The sequence below is a fragment of the Dendrobates tinctorius genome, unplaced genomic scaffold, assembly GCF_039654945.1.
Source record: "Dendrobates tinctorius isolate UK_male_01 unplaced genomic scaffold, ASM3965494v1 ptg000196l, whole genome shotgun sequence".
Taxonomy (NCBI): domain Eukaryota; kingdom Metazoa; phylum Chordata; class Amphibia; order Anura; family Dendrobatidae; genus Dendrobates; species Dendrobates tinctorius.
This window is the reverse complement of record NW_027361863.1, coordinates 14117925-14136236: the sequence shown is the minus strand read 5'-3', so window position 1 is coordinate 14136236 and position 18312 is coordinate 14117925. Positions and strand designations below refer to the sequence as shown.

At 47.7% G+C, this 18312-nt stretch overlaps 1 pseudogene; it reads left to right on the top strand.

Moving 5' to 3' along the window:
• Positions 1-18312, top strand: part of LOC141056088 (CD209 antigen-like protein C) — a 94403-nt pseudogene that overhangs the window by 15202 nt on the left and 60889 nt on the right.

Genomic DNA, 18312 nt, shown 5'->3' with positions numbered 1-18312 from the left:
GCTCCATAGATTATGCCCCCATATGTTGCCCCATAAGATGCTCCATAGATTATGCCCCATATGCTGCCCCATAAGATGCTCCATAGATTATGCCCCATATGCTACTGCTGCAAATAAAAAAAGACATACTCACCTCTTGTCACTGGGGGCCAGGTGCCGGTGTACTGAGCAGGCGGGGACACCGACGCACTATGGGGGACAGGTGCTGGTGTCACAGCTGGCTCAGGAACCGGCACCTCAGATATTCACCTGTCCCCGTTCCAACGCTGCTGCTCTGTCTTCCGGGTACTCTGTCAGTGATGTTCAGGCATCAGAGGGCGCGGTGCACACTATCTATGTCACCGCGCCCACCGACCTGAACATCACAGCCAGAGGATGCGGAGGACAGAGCGGCGCCCAGCAGTGGATTGGGGACAGGTGAATATTGCATATACTTACCCCCTCCTGGCACGATCTCTGCAGCCCTGCTTCTCCCACGGTCTCAGGCTCCTTCCTTTAGCGGTCACGTGGTAGTGCTCATTAAAGTCATATGCGCATATTCATGACTTTAATGAGCGGTACCTAGTGTTGAGCGATATCATCCGATATAGAGAAATATCGGATCGGATTGGATCGGGCCAATCCAAAAAAAGTATCGGGTATCGCCGATTCCGATACCGGAAGTCCCATTCAAGTCAATGGGACAGAAATATCGGAATTAAAAAAAACCCTTTCGGGAGGGGGGAAGAGTGTGGGCGGTGCGTGAGCGGACACTGTGCGTGTCTGTGTGTGCGGGCGGGGTCTGTGCGGCCTGCCGGTGTTGTGTACGGGCCTGCCGGGGGCCTGTGCCGTCTGTCGGTGGTCTGTGCGGGCCTCTCGGGGGCCTGTGCCGGCTGTCAGTGGTCTGTACAGGCCTCTCGGGGGCCTGTGCCAGCTGCCGGTGGTTTGTACAGCCTCTCGGGGAACAATGTGACAAGTAATGGTAAGTATGTACTGTATGTTATATGTACTGTATGTCTATATGTATGTATTGTATGAATGTATTGTATGCAGTATATATGTATGTATGTTGTATGAATGTAGTATATATGTAGCATGTATGTAGTATGTAGCATGTATGTAGTATATATGTATGTTGTATGAATGTAGTATATATGTAACATGTATGTAGTATACAGTATATGAATGTTGTATATATGTAGCATGTATGTAGTATGTATGTATGAATGTAGTATGTATGTAGTATGCAGTATGTATGTTTGTTGTATGAATGTAGTATATATGTAGCATGTATGTAGTATATATGTTTGTTGTATGAATGTAGTATATATGTAGCATGTATGTAGTATATATGTTTGTTGTATGAATGTAGTATGAATGTAGTATGTATGTTGTATGAATGTAGTATGTATGTAGTATGTATGTATGTTGTATGAATGTTGTATGAATGTAGTATATATGTAGCATGTATGTAGTATGTATGTATGTCGTATGAATGTAGTATGAATGTAGTATGTATGTAGTATGTTTGTTTTTTTGTTTTTTTTACATTCAACACATTAGCCGGATGATGGGACTACTACTGTCCCATCATTGGCAAATGTGTCAATCACTGTCAGTGTAGCAGGCATCGCCCGATGGGACTTGTAGTCCCATCGGACGATACCTGCACACACATAAGACCCCCGGCAGGCCCGCACAGACCACCGACAGCCGGCACAGGCCCCCGAGAGGCCCGTACCGACCACCGACAGCCGGCACAGGCCCCAGAGAGGCCTGTACAGACCACCGGCAGCCAGCACAGGCCACCGAGAGGCCCATACAGACCACCGACAGCCGGCACTGGCCCCCGAGAGGCCCGTACAGTCCACCGACAGCCGGCACAGGCCCCCGAGAGGCCCGTACAGACCACCGACAGCCGGCACAGGCCCCCGAGAGGCCCGTACAGACCACCGACAGCGCACAGACTGTGCATCATGATGACATCATTTCAGCAGCCAATCACAGCCACAACAGTGGCTCATTGCATTATGGGGACTTCCGATTCTGGTATCCGATATTGAAAAAATATTGGTACTCGGTATCGGAATTACGATACAGCAAATATCAGCCAATACCCGATATTTGCAGTATCGGAATGCTCAACACTAGCGGTACCACATGACCGCTGAAGGAAGGAGCCTGAGACCGTGGGAGAAGCGGTATATGATCTGACTCCCCCACTCCCCTGCCGACCCCCTGGCGTATATGAATCGCGTATAAGCCGAGAGGGGGACTTTTAACCCAAAAAAATGGGCTGAAAATCTTGGCTTATACGCGAGAATATACGATAATTGATTTTGTGTATAAGCGCTCATAGATATTCATGTTAACTAATAAACTGATACTTTACGTTAGCTAGTCGATGTAACACCTGAGAAACAGTCGCTTTCACTTTTTCATGTTCAGAAACTTTGTTTCTTTCAGTTTATCAGCATACGGACACAGAGAAATATAGAAAAGAATTATTGAAGGAGCTATGTGTAGACAAGACGGACAGTTCTCCAGGAAAGCACATAATTATTTTTGTCACAGCTCAATAATTCTCAAGATAATAATAAAGTAGAGATGAGCGAACCTTTCAAGGTTCGGTTTAGTTCGGTTCACTGAACGTCACGATGTTCGCTGTAAATGTTCACCAAACAGTTCGACGAACGTACCCTAACCCCATTAACTTCAATGGGAAACCAAACCACAACACTTTAAAGGGTGACAAAAAGCTTCTCAAACAGCTAAAATTAGGGGCAGATGCTATGAAAAGTGGCATCAACTGACCCACAGTAGAAATTTGCTAATGGCACAGCAGCAGTCAGACATTGGCCATGCATGAGGTTTCAGGATCTGGCTCAGCATTTACAGCTTTGAATTGGAGTTTCAATGAAGACTTGGTGATTAAGGGAGCGGTGTAAGCCTTTTTTGCTGGGAGCCCTGATACCTCATGCAACAGGTTTTTTTTACCCATGCCACACTGACACAAACCTCAGTTTCATAGAGTACTATTGGTAAAAAAATGTAAGGATATTAACACAGGTAGTTGAGTGAAAGTAAGCACAGGCCTGCCTGTCTGGGAGCCCTACTTCTATAGGCAGCATACATGAAAGAAAGCTAATTAGAAATCTCCATATTTTCAAAAATTATTGTCACACATCACTAAAGAGACATACATTTCCACAGAATAGAAACAGTATTATAGGCCTCTAACACACCTTCCACTACAGGCAAACCACCAGATGGAAACCCAACTTCGAGTCTCCACATTTCAAAAAGTTGTTTGCAACATCAGCAGCAGTAGCAACAGCAGGCACAGAAGACACCATAAAGGTGGCACAGACTGCAATAACGCAAGATCAATACATGACTCTATAAACTACACCATCACCTAGTCTGCGCAGTCTGCGACTGGGGTGCAGAAGTCATTGGAGATCCATGATGGCATTGATATTGAGCTCAAAATACTCCTGCACCATCCTCTCCAGTCGTTCACAATGTGTCAGACTTGTACTCTGTGATGCTTGTTCTGCTGGTGCACAGACTGGTCTAAAAAATATGTGAAATGACTCGCAGAAATTGCTTCTGCCACTCGCACTACTGCTGCTGCTAATGTTTTTGCGATGATGCCTTGACGTTCATAGGGTTGGAAGTGTAGAACTGCGATGCACACTGTGTGCCTCACTGCTGTCTTGGGGAAAACCAATCTTAAGATTGTCTACAAGCATGTTTCAATACACCAGCATGCGTTCATCCCTTTCCAGGGGAGGAAGCATATGGCAAAATTTACTCTTGTACCATGGATTTCACAGAGTGACAACCCAGTAGTCAGCACTATTTCTAACCCTAAGAATACAGGCATCATGTTGAAGTGCAGCAAGATGACACTCATGCGTCAGGTGCTTACATGAGGTCCAAGTCCATGGCGTGTTGGTGGCAGGGTAACACTCAAGGTTGCTTCCTCTGTCCCCTTCCCTTCAACCACAGACAACAGAGATGGAATCATTATCCCCTTCATCTCCTAAGTTTTGGGTGTCCATCACCTCTTCCTCCTCGTCCTTCTTAGGCTGGTTTCAAACATGCGGTTTTTGCGCTTTTTTTGCGCAAAAAACGCATGCGTTTTTTTTCCTATACTTTACATGGGTGCGCATACACATGCGTTTGTACGCGTCAGTATGCGCATGCGTTTTTTTGTAGTGTGCACTTGGGCGCACAAAATGCATCCTGTTGCATTTTTTGTGTGTCCGACTTGCCCCCCAAAACGCATGAGCACGCAATGCGTTTTTTTTCCACCCAAACACCCATTACAGTCTATGGGTACGCATGGTAATGCGCACGTATGCGCAAAAAAAGGCATGCTTTTTTTTTTTAAAAACGCACCCAAACCCACAAAAAATGCACACAAGCGCATGATGCATTTTTTATGTGCGTTTGCACTGCGCATGGTACTCAACGCAACGCAAAAAAACGCAAGTGTGAAAGTAGCCTTAATTTGTTCCTTGGCTTTTACACCTTCACATACAGTTTGTCTCATACAATGAGCCCCCTTGATCACTGTAATTGACCCTCCCATGGCACCCGCTTGTGCGACGACACTCCAGAACTTAGAGATATTGTTATCGCTTCCGTATCCTCTTCTGCTTCCCCCTCTTTTTCTGGGACCACCATCTCCTCCCTCAGGCTTTTCAAAGTCTGCTCCAACATGTAGATGTCCGGAATAGTGATGCTGATGACGGCGTCGTCAGCACTAACTATCTTAGCAGCTATTTTGAAACTGTGCAGAAGGGTGCAGAGGTCCATCATCTGTGCCCACTCCGCAAGCGTGATTTGCACCATGTCCATACTACGTTTTTGCCAGGCTATGCAAAAGGATATTGTGAAAGGTCGTCTCACTTAGCTGCTCCCTGAGGTAGACAGAGGAACATTTTTAGTTTAATGTCTCTGGGTTCTTTATTACTTCATAAACCATTAAGCCCTAAATAGTAACAAAAAGAGATTTTCTGGCACAAACGACAATAAAGTCCATACAAAGTCCTTCCCAGTAGAGTTGAGCGACTTTTGGTTTTTTAGGGTCGAGTTTCATATCGTGAAACCCGACTTTTCCAAAAGTCGGGTCGAGCAAGATCGTCCGATTATAGGGAAAAGTCGGGGTTGTCCCGAAACACGAAACCCAATGTGAGAATGGGGAATAAAAGTCGGCAGTGAGAGGAGGACAGGAAACACACCTACAGTGCCCATTTTAATGACAAAAGCATCAATTCTTCTTACTTAAGCTTGTCAGCCTTAATTAACTTCATAATTAGAGTTGAGCGACTTTTGGTTTTTTAGGGTCGCGTTTCGTTTCGTGAAACCCGACTTTTCCAAAAGTCGGGTCGAGCAAGATCGTCCGATTATAGGGAAAAGTCGGGGTCGTCACGAAACACGAAACCCAATGTAAGTCAATGGGGAATAAAAGTCGGCAGTGAGAGGAGGACAGGTAACACACCTACAGTGCCCATTTGAATGCCAAAAGCATCAATTCTTCTTTCTTAAGCTTGTCAACCTTAATTAACTTCATAATACAAGTTACGCACTGAAAAATGGGGGTTATTTGGCTACAAACTGTGGGGGGGGAGGGCTGGCTCCAGGTTTTCATGTGCCCTGGGCGAAAGAGCGCCCCTTTAACACATAATACCACAACTCATCATGCTCCGATACGGCAGAGAAATATCGGTATAGTACAATGAAAAATACCTCACTTTTTACATCTCATGACGAGGCCCATCTATTTCTCCATACAGAATCATTGGTCCCATATAATGTTTGAAACAGTATATGATGAGCTCCACATAATGCTACAGTATATGTTGGTCCCCATGGATGAAGCTCCACTGTCTTATGGGCCCAAATAATGCTCCAAACATAATGGGCCCCATTTCTAATGCTCTAGTGTATAATGGGCCCTGGAAATGCTGCTCCAGTGTCTGATGTCCACCTTTGGAATGTTCCAGTGTATGGTGGGCCCCATCTATCATTCTCCAGAGTATAGTGCTCCCCAAAAATTGCTGTCCCAACATTGAAAACAATCAAATAAGTCTCCTCGCTAGGGAATCCCTGTACTTGTCTGGACAGGTGCTGTAGCTTGCTTAACAGCTCGCCAGCCGTTCTCACGCCCAGTATGGATTACACGTGATTGCACAAAGGTGAGAAAGGGTACCGTATCCCCAGATAACATGTATGGATAGCGTACACATTCAAAATATATGTCTCAGGAGGCAGGCTCAGACGGTGTTAGGCCCAGTATGGATTGCACGTGATTGCACAAAGGTTAGAAAGGGTACCGTATCCCCGGATAACATGTATGGATAGCGTACACATTCAAAATATATGTCTATACAGCATGAGGCAGGCTCAGACGGTGTTAGGCCCAGTATGGATTGCACGTCATTGCACAAAGGTTAGAAAGGGTACCGTATCCCTGGATAACATGTATGGATAGCGTACACATTCAAAATATATGTCTATACAGCATGAGGCAGGCTCAGACGGTGTTAGGCCCAGTATGGATTGCACGTGATTGCACAAAGGTTAGAAAGGGTACCGTATCCCTGGATAACATGTATGGATAGCGTATACATTCAAAATATATGTCTCAGGAGGCAGGCTCAGACGGTGTTAGGCCCAGTATGGATTGCACGTGATTGCACAAAGGTTAGAAAGGGTACCGTATCCCCGGATAACATGTATGGATAGCGTACACATTCAAAATATATGTCTCAGGAGGCAGGCTCAGACGGTGTCAGGCACAGTATGGATTTGACGGCCCAGATTACACAGCGGAGGAGCAGGGAGAGGTAAAGATTGCAAATGCTGGGGCCCTGCCCAAGCAAGGGGGGCCCACTCGTGGGCGTCGGTACTGGCACTGGGCCCCTCATAGTACAGCGGTGTGTCTGACGGCGGGTGTGCACCACCACCGTCAGAGACACTTGATTGCACTATGAGGGACCCTGTGCCAGTGCCCGCGCCCAAGAGTCGGCCTACCCACCTGTCCAGGGCAACGGCATGGGGGGGAGGCAGCACAGTTAGGGAGTTTTAGAAAGTGGCATATGTTGATGTTGGACATTCAGCTGATGCAAAAGGCGAAATAGGTGAAGTACCAGGAAGAGGTGGACCAAAGCAAGCCATTTTTCTGTCACCCTATGTGTCATCAGGGGAAGGTGGGACAAAATCCTTGGAAACCCATACGTGGTTCATTTTAATGAAGGTTAGATCATCCACATTTTGGGTTGACAGACGGGTCCTTTTTTCTGTCAGGATTGATCCAGCTGCACTGAAGACTCTTTCCGATAGCACACTTGCACCTGGGCAAGCGAGCTCCTGTAAGGCATATTGGGCCAATTCAGGCCAGGTGTCCAGTTTAGCGGCCCAATAGTCAAAGGGGAATGACCTGTGTGGGAGAACATCGATATGGGAGGAAAAGTAGTTTGTTACCATAGTTGACAACTGCTGTCTCCTGTCACTTTCCATCGATGCAGTATTACCAGTTGTGTGAGCGGTATTTGAAAAATCAGTCCACAACATTGTCATGAAACCTCTGTCTCCAACGCCACTTCTGCTGTGTGCACCACGAACACCTCTGCCAAGCTGCCCCCAGCCCGTACGGCTCGTGTGAGAACCATCACCGCTGCTGTGTGCTGGGAATGCCTCAAGCAACCGATTTACCAGAGTTGCTTGTTTATTAGCCAATATTAGGTCAAGGTTCTCCTGTGGCATGATGTTTTGTAATTTGCCTTTATAGCGTGGATCCAGGATGCTGGCCAACCAGTAGTCGTCATCGTTCATCATTTTGGCAATGCGGGGGTCCCTTTTTAGGATCCGCAAGGCATAATCTGACATGTGGGCCAATGTTCCCGGTGTCAATGATGCACTGCGAGTGCTGGGTGGAGGAGCACTTTCTGGCAAATCCACATCCCTCCAGTCACGCACAAACCCTGTACCAGACCTTGCCACGCCAACATTTTCACTTGCCCCACGAGATGCATCCTCCTCCCCTAAGTAATCATCCCCATCATCCTCCTCCTCCTCCTCTTCTTCCTCCACCTCGTCCAGGAGAGGTCCCTGAGCAGACAATGGCTGAATGTCATCAAGGATTCCCTCCTCCTCTTCCTCCTCATCAACATTGGCTGCAGACGCCTGCTCCTTAAGGTGCGTCAAAGTTTGCATGAGCAGATGCATAAGTGGGATGCTCATGCTTAGGATGGCGTCGTCTGCGCTTACCAGCCGTGTGCATTCCTCAAAACACTGAAGGACTTTACAAAGGTCTTTCAGCTTCGACCACTGCACACCTGTCAACTCCATGTCTGCTCTCAAAGTGCCTGGCCGTGTATCCTCCCACAAATGCATTATGGCCTGCCTCTGCTCGCACAGCCGCTCCACCATGTGCAGGGTGGAGTTCCACCTTGTTGCAATGTCGATAATGAGGCGGTGGTTGGGAAGGTGGAGCAATCGCTGCAGTTTCTGCATACGAACGGAGTGTACAGGCGACCGGCGGATGTGCGCGCACAGTCTTCGCACCTTCTGGAGCAGGGCTGTTAACTCCGGATAATTTTTGAGGAAGCACTGCACCACCAGGTTCAAGGTGTGAGCCAAGCAAGGTATGTGGCTGAGTTTTGAAAGGGCTATGGCTGCCACAAAATTACGGCCGTTATCACTAACTACCTTACCTGCCTCAAGATGTACACTGCCCAGCCATGACTCAGTTTGTCGCTTCAAGTACTCGGCCAGCACCTCGGCGGTGTGTCTGTCGCCCAAACACATCATCTGCAACACAGCCTGCTGACGCTTTCCACTAGCTGCTCGATAGGGGGACACATCGTGTGCAACAGTGGCAGCTGCAGATGGAGGGCTCGTACGACTGCGCTCTGTGGACGAGCTTTCGCTTCTGGAGGAGGTGGAGGAGGAGGAGGGTCGAACGCCTACAGCCAACTGTTTCCTATACCGTGGGCTAGGCAGCACTGTCCCACCACCGCTGTCCTCTGTGGACCCTGCATCCACCACATTAACCCAGTGCGCAGTGATGGACACGTAACGGCCCTGGCCATGCCGACTGGACCATGCATCAGTTGTGAGGTGCACCTTTCCGCTCACTGACTGCTTGAGTGCATGGACAATGCGGTCTTTCACATGATGGTGGAGGGCTGGGATGGCTTTGCGAGAGAAGAAGTGGCGACTGGGTAGGTCATAGCGTGGTACTGCATAGGCCATGAGTTCGCGGAAAGCTGTGCTTTCCACCAACCGAAAGGGCATCATCTCAAACGAGATTAGTTTGGCAATGTGGGCGGTCAAACCCAGTGTACGCGGATGAGAGACTGAGTGCTTTCTTGACCTACTCATAGTGTCTGGGAGGGTGAGCTGGACTTGAGAGCTGCATATGGTGGAAGTAGCGGTGGACAGGGCGAACTGAGAGAGGGTTGATGATGGTGATGGAGTTGTTGTTCTTTCTGATGGCCTAGAATCAGTATTTCGTTGATATAACAGTGGGATTCCCTGACTGCTGTGGTCTTGCAACGACACCTCAACATTTGCTGCTGTGCTAACCGGTGGGCTTACAGTGGGGGAAACAATGTAGCGTTGCTGACTACCTTCGTTGTGATCAGTTGCACATGTGGCACTTGAGGTTTGGTGTTGTGTCCACGCTTGCAAGTGCATGCTGGTTAAATGTCTAAGCATGCAACTGGTATTCAAATTTTTCAGATTTTTCCCTCGGCTAAAGGTCTTTGCGCACTTCTTACATATAACCTTGGCCTGATCATGAGGATTTTGTTCAAAAAAGTGCCACACTGCACTCTTCCTACTTTGGCAGACATTTTGCGGCCTAGCACGCTGTGATCTTTTGACCCTCTGGACAAGCTGTCCAGCAACTCTTTTGATGTTTGGAACCTGTCTTTGGAGTGCTCCGGGCCTGCCAGATAACAGCTGATGCGATGTCGATGTCTGCTGTGGATGCTCCTCATCTGAGCTATTGGAAGCAGCACCCTCTTCCCCCAATGGATGCCAATCTGGGTCAACAACTGGGTCATCCATCACCTCCTCTTCTATGTCATGTGCACCTTCCTCTGTGTCACCGTGTATGGTGGTATAGTGTGCGGGAAGGGGCACCTGAGTCTCATCAGGGTCAGAATCTGGCTCTGTACACTGCGAGGACAATGTAGTGCTCTGAGTGAATGTACCAGCAGAATCATCCATCAGCGGCTGTGCATCAGTGCACTCCATGTCAGATTCATCTTGGCCTGGGTAATTCACCATTTGACTTGATAATGCAGGCATGGTATGTGAAAACAGCTCCATGGAGTAATCAGTAGTATGGCCTGCGTCATCCTTCAATCTTGGTTGGGGTGAAGGACACAAGGAAAGGTGTGGTTCATGAACATGAGCCTCCAATGACGACTCAGTGCTTTTACTTTTTACAACTGAAGAAGAGGAGGCGATAGAGCTGGAGGCTGAGTCAGCAATGTAAGACAAAACTTTTTCCTGATGCTCTGGCTTTAAAAGCGGTTTGCCAACTCCTAGAAAACTAAGCGTTCAAGGCCATATGTAGCCAGACGATGACGCAGGGTCAGCACCTCCTGCATTCGGTCCTATTTTGCTCTTGCCACTACCATCAGATCCACCACCAACACCATCATTACCAGCTGCCAACCCCCGCCCAATTCCACGGCCTCTTCCACCAGCCTTCCTCATTTTTGGTAGAAATGTAGACAAAATCCAACAAACTATATAGTAATGTAAAACAAGGTACAAGGTGTCTATAGGGCAGGGGAGATTTTGAATTTCTGCACACACTTGTGGACAGTGGACACTTTTGGATTGTGTGAGGCCCACTGATATCTGAGCGCTATGTGACAGGCTCGATGGCACTGCTGTGACAAAAGTGACTAGAGGATAAGGGAGATTTTGAATATCTGCACACACTTTTGGACACTGGACACTTTTGGATTGTGTGAGGCCCACTGATATCTGAGCGCTATGTGACAGGCTCGATGGCACTGCTGTGACAAAAGTGACTAGAGGATAAGGGAGATTTTGAATATCTGCACACACTTTTGGACACTGGACACTTTTGGATTGTGTGAGGCCCACTGATATCTGAGCGCTATGTGACAGGCTCGATGGCACTGCTGTGACAAAAGTGACTAGAGGATAAGGGAGATTTTGAATATCTGCACACACTTTTGGACACTGGACACTTTTGGATTGTGTGAGGCCCACTGATATCTGAGCGCTATGTGACAGGCTCGATGGCACAGCTGTGACAAAAGTGACTAGAGGATAAGGGAGATTTTGAATTTCTGCACACACTTTTGGACACTGGACACTTTTGGATTGTGTGAAGCCCACTGATATCTGAGCGCTATGTGACAGGCTCGATGGCACTGCTGTGACAAAAGTGACTAGAGGATAAGGGAGATTTTGAATATCTGCACACACTTTTGGACACTTGACACTTTTGGATTGTGTGAGGCCCACTGATATCTGAGCGCTATGTGACAGGCTCGATGGCACTGCTGTGACAAAAGTGACTAGAGGATAAGGGAGATTTTGAATCTCTGCACACACTTTTGGACACTGGACACTTTTGGATTGTGTGAGGCCCAATGAATATCTGAGCGCTATGTGACAGGCTCGATGGCACAGCTGTGACAAAAGTGACTAGAGGATAAGGGAGATTGGATTGCTTTTAAAAAAGCAGTTTGCGGAGCAGTGGGTAAACAGCAATGCCAGCCTGTCAGGAAGCCTTAGAAGGCAGCCCAACAACCAACACCACTGATACACCACTATATAGCCTCCCCTTGCACTGCACACACAGTGACTGGTGTGTTGTGCATGCCAAATTGCTAGCAGCAGAAGCAGTTTTTTTTTCTTCTCAGCAGGACAAAAAAAAAAATTGGGATTGCTTTTAAAAAAGCAGTTTGCGGAGCAGTGGGTAAACAGCAATGCCAGCCTGTCAGGAAGCCTTAAAAGGTAGCCCAACAACCAACACCACTGATACACCACTATATAGCCTCCCCTTGCACTGCACACACAGTGACTGGTGTGTTGTGCAGGCCAAATCGCTAGCAGCAGAAGCAGTTTTTTTGTCTTCTTCCCTGCCTAACGCTCTCCCTACAGAATCAGCAGCAACCTCTCCCTATACTAAGATCGGCAGAAGTAAGAAGGCGGTCGGCGTGCACGCCCTTTTATACCCCCTGTGACGCCCACCAAAGCAAGCCAATCACTTGCATGCCCTTCTGAAAGATGGTGGTGACCCGTGCCTATGTCATCACATTGCCCACAGTGTCCGTGGATCCTGATTGGCTGAAAAAGAGCGCAAAACAAACTTTTGAAACGCGACTTTGGCGCGTAAGTCGCCGACCTCGTGGCCGACCTCATCCTAGGGTCGGGTTTCGTTTCATGAAACCCGACTTTGCCAAAAATCGGCGACTTTTGAATTTTTTTCGACCCGTTTCGCTCAACTCTATTCATAAAACAAGTTACGCACTGAAAAATGGGGGTTATTTGGCTAAAGTTGTGGGGGGGTAGGGCTGGCTCCAGGTTTTCATGTGCCCTGGGCGAAAGAGCGCCCCTTTAACACATACCACCACTCATCATGCTCCGATACGGCAGAGAAATAGCGGTATAGTACAATGAAAAATACTTCACTTTTTACATCTCATGACGAGGCCCATCTATTTCTCCATACAGAATCATTGGTCCCATATAATGTTTGAAACAGTATATGATGAGCTCCACATAATGCTACAGTATATGTTGGTCCCCATGGATGAAGCTCCACTGTCTTATGGGCCCAAGTAATGCTCCAAACATAATGGGCCCCATTTCTAATGCTCTAGTGTATAATGGGCCCTGTAAATGCTGGTCCAGTGTCTGATGTCCACCTTTGGAATGTTCCACTGTATGGTGGGCCCCATCTATCATTCTCCAGAGTATAGTGCTCCCCAAAAATTGCTGTCCCAACATTGAAAACAATGAAATAAGTCTCCTCGCTAGGGAATCCCTGTACTAGTCTGGACTCCTCGTCGTCCCCATCTTCCATCTCACTGCACAGCATTTCAACCTTGCAAGTGCTGTGATCCTGAGCAAGCAGGGGGGGCCCACTCGTTGGCGATGGCACTGGCACAGGGCCCCTGATAGTGCGGTGGTGTGTCTGATGGCGGGTGGGCCGAACCTGCACTTTCATCTGCAGCTTCCTCTTTGTCACCGTGTAAGATGGAACTGTATATGGGAAGGGTAACCTGATTTTCCTCAGGGTCAGATTCAGGCCGTGTAGCGTGCGAGGGGAATGCACTGGTCTGGGTCAATGTACCAGCAAATTCATCGAGCAGTGGCTGGGCATCAGTGCACTTGTGTCGCCCCCAGGAGTGCGGTCACCACAGTGGCATTACCTTCCTCCTAGGGAGTGTGATGTCATGCTTGGGAGCAACGAAGGATCTCTCTAGCAGGTTAACTGATTGGGCGGCGTTATTCCCACGAGTCATGACCCTCCAAACAGCGTTCATGAAGGCAAAGTGTTTGTTTTACGTGGGCAGTATGGTTGCAAAGCTGAACCTTAAAGGAATGTCCAGAAGGGCACCACCAGGAGTGGAGCCTACGGTTTATTCGACTCCACCTGGGAAACAACCATGCCAGCTACAGAAAAGATGTACACATTGCAAGCTTAATTCCGTTAACGAATGAGACTCCGTCATGCTCCGCGGTCCGAGTCCGGCTTACTAGAGGGACACGTGAGGCTCTGGCACTTGAGATTGGTCAATAACTGGTGGGTCATGCCCTTACATGTCCGTGGCTGCATGTGCGCTACACTGAAAAGGCCAGCGTTTGTCGCTTACAGGTGCAGATAACCCGCTGAACAACGTTAGTGATGGGCATTTGTGATTACAATTATTACCCGTGAACGATGATTTCCCAGTAAGTGCAGGTCAACCACAGTTCCGGAATTAAGCCTAACCGTCATTCCTGAAAAAATGAAAAACTTACGTGTGCAAACCTCAGGTGCTGTAGATTGCTTAACAGCTCGCCAGCCGTTCTCAGGCCCAGTATGGATTACACGTGATTGCACAAAGGTGAGAAAGGGTACCGTATCCCCGGATAACATGTATGGATAGCGTACACATTCAAAATATATGTCTATACATCAGGAGGCAGGCTCAGATGGTGTTAGGCCCAGTATGGACTGCACGTGATTGCACAAAGGTTAGAAAGGGTACCGTATCCCCGGATAACATGTATGGATAGCGTACACATTCAAAATATATGTCTATACATCAGGAGGCAGGCTCAGACGGTGTCAGGCCCAGTATGGATTGCACGTGATTGCACAAAGGTGAGAAAGGGTACCGTATCCCCGGATAACATGTATGGATAGCGTACACATTCAAAATATATGTCTATACATCAGGAGGCAGGCTCAGATGGTGTTAGGCCCAGTATGGCTTGCACGTGGTTGCACAAAGGTGAGAAAGGGTACCGTATCCCCGGATAACATGTATGGATAGCGTACACATTCAAAATATATGTCTATACATCAGGAGGCAGGCTCAGACGGTGTCAGGCCCAGTATGGATTGCACGTGATTGCACAAAGGTGAGAAAGGGTACCGTATCCCCGGATAACATGTATGGATAGCGTACACATTCAAAATATATGTCTATACATCAGGAGGCAGGCTCAGACGGTATAGGCCCAGTATGGCTTGCACGTGATTGCACAAAGGTGAGAAAGGGTACCGTATCCCCGGATAACATGTATGGATAGCGTACACATTCAAAATATATGTCTATACATCAGGAGGCAGGCTCAGACGGTGATAGGCCCAGTATGGATTACACGTGATTGCACAAAGGAGAGAAAGGGTACCGTATCCCCAGATAACATGTATGGATAGCGTACACATTCAAAATATATGTCTATACATCAGGAGGCAGGCTCAGACGGTATAGGCCCAGTATGGCTTGCACGTGATTGCACAAAGGTGAGAAAGGGTACCGTATCCCTGGATAACATGTATGGATAGCTTACACATTCAAAATATATGTCTATACATCAGGAGGCAGGCTCAGACGGTGTTAGGCCCAGTATGGCTTGCACGTGATTGCACAAAGGTGAGAAAGGGTACCGTTTCCCCGGATAACATGTATGGATAGCGTACACATTCAAAATATATGTCTATACATCAGGAGGCAGGCTCAGACGGTATAGGCCCAGTATGGCTTGCACGTGATTGCACAAAGGTGAGAAAGGGTACCGTATCCCTGGATAACATGTATGGATAGCGTACACATTCAAAATATATGTCTATACATCAGGAGGCAGGCTCAGACGGTATAGGCCCAGTATGGCTTGCACGTGATTGTACAAAGGTGAGAAAGGTTACCGTATCCCCGGATGACATGTATGGATAGTGTAGACATTCAAAATATATGTCTATATATCAGGAGGCAGGCTCAGACGGTGTTAGGCCCAGTATGGCTTGCACGTTATTGCACAAAGGTGAGAAACGGTACCGTATCCCCGGATAACATGTATGGATAGCGTACACATTCAAAATATATGTCTATACATCAGGAGGCAGGCTCAGACAGTGTTAGGTCCAGTATGGATTACAAGTGATTGCACAAAGGTGAGAAAGGGTACCGTATCCCCAGATAACCTGTATGGATAGCGTACACATTCAAAATATATGTCTATACATCAGGAGGCAGGCTCAGACGGTATAGGCCCAGTATGGATTACACGTGATTGCACAAAGGTGAGAATGGGTACCGTATCCCCAGATAACATGTATGGATAGCGTACACATTCAAAATATATGTCTATACATCAGGAGGCAGGCTCAGACGGTATAGGCCCAGTATGGCTTGCACGTGATTGCACAAAGGTGAGAAAGGGTATCGTATCCCGGATAACATGTATGGATAGCGTACACATTCAAAATATATGTCTATACATCAGGAGGCAGGCTCAGATGGTGTTAGGCCCAGTATGGATTGCACGTGATTGCACAAAGGTTAGAAAGGGTACCGTATCCCCGGATAACATGTATGGATAGCGTACACATTCAAAATATATGTCTATACATCAGGAGGCAGGCTCAGACGGTGTCAGGCCCAGTATGGATTGCACGTGATTGCACAAAGGTGAGAAAGGGTACCGTATCCCCGGATAACATGTATGGATAGCGTACACATTCAAAATATATGTCTATACATCAGGAGGCAGGCTCAGACGGTGTTAGGCCCAGTATGGCTTGCACGTGGTTGCATAAAGGTGAGAAAGGGTACCGTATCCCCGGATAACATGTATGGATAGCGTACACATTCAAAATATATGTCTATACATCAGGAGGCAGGCTCAGACGGTGTCAGGCCCAGTATGGATTGCACGTGATTGCACAAAGGTGAGAAAGGGTACCGTATCCCCGGATAACATGTATGGATAGCGTACACATTCAAAATATATGTCTATACATCAGGAGGCAGGCTCAGACGGTATAGGCCCAGTATGGCTTGCACGTGATTGCACAAAGGTGAGAAAGGGTACCGTATCCCCGGATAACATGTATGGATAGCGTACACATTCAAAATATATGTCTATACATCAGGAGGCAGGCTCAGACGGTGTTAGGCCCAGTATGGATTACACGTGATTGCACAAAGGTGAGAAAGGGTACCGTATCCCCAGATAACATGTATGGATAGCGTACACATTCAAAATATATGTCTATACATCAGGAGGCAGGCTCAGACGGTATAGGCCCAGTATGGCTTGCACGTGATTGCACAAAGGTGAGAAAGGGTACCGTATCCCTGGATAACATGTATGGATAGCTTACACATTCAAAATATATGTCTATACATCAGGAGGCAGGCTCAGACAGTGTTAGGCCCAGTATGGCTTGCACGTGATTGCACAAAGGTGAGAAAGGGTACCGTATCCCCGGATAACATGTATGGATAGCGTACACATTCAAAATATATGTCTATACATCAGGAGGCAGGCTCAGACGGTATAGGCCCAGTATGGCTTGCACGTGATTGCACAAAGGTGAGAAAGGGTACCGTATCCCTGGATAACATGTATGGATAGCGTACACATTCAAAATATATGTCTATACATCAGGAGGCAGGCTCAGACGGTATAGGCCCAGTATGGCTTGCACGTGATTGTACAAAGGTGAGAAAGGTTACCGTATCCTCGGATAACATGTATGGATAGTGTACACATTCAAAATATATGTCTATACATCAGGAGGCAGGCTCAGACGGTGTTAGGCCCAGTATGGCTTGCACGTGATTGCACAAAGGTGAGAAAGGGTACCGTATCCCCGGATAACATGTATGGATAGCGTACACATTCAAAATATATGTCTATACATCAGGAAGCAGGCTCAGACGGTGTTAGGCCCAGTATGGATTACACGTGATTGCACAAAGGTGAGAAAGGGTACCGTATCCCCAGATAACATGTATGGATAGCGTACACATTCAAAATATATGTCTATACATCAGGAGGCAGGCTCAGACGGTATAGGCCCAGTATGGATTACACGTGATTGCACAAAGGTGAGAAAGGGTACCGTATCCCCAGATAACATGTATGGATAGCGTACACATTCAAAATATATGTCTATACATCAGGAGGCAGGCTCAGACGGTATAGGCCTAGTATGGCTTGCACGTGATTGCACAAAGGTGAGAAAGGGTACCGTATCCCCGGATAACATGTATGGATAGCGTACACATTCAAAATATATACGGTGTTAGGCCCAGTATGGATTGCACGTGATTGCACAAAGGTTAGAAAGGGTACCGTATCCCCAGATAACATGTATGGATAGCGTACACATTCAAAATATATGTCTATACATCAGGAGGCAGGCTCAAACGGTGTCAGGCACAGTATGGATTTGACGGCCCAGACTACACAGCGGAGGAGCAGGGAGAGGTAAAGATTGCAAATGCTGGGGCCCTGCCCAAGCAAGGGGGGCCCACTCATGGGCGTCGGTACTGGCACTGCGCCCCTCATAGTACGGCGGTGTGTCTGATGGCGGGTGTGCACCACCACCGTCAGAGACACTTGATTGCACTATGAGGGACCCTGTGCCAGTGCCCGCGCCCAAGAGTCGGCCTACCCACCTGTCCAGGGCAACGGCACTCGCACGGTGTTGTGCGCTAGGTGGTGACCCCGGCCATGGGGGGGGCAGCACAGTTAGGGAGTTTTAGAAAGTGGCATATGTTGATGTTGGACATTCAGCTGATGCAAAAGGTGAAA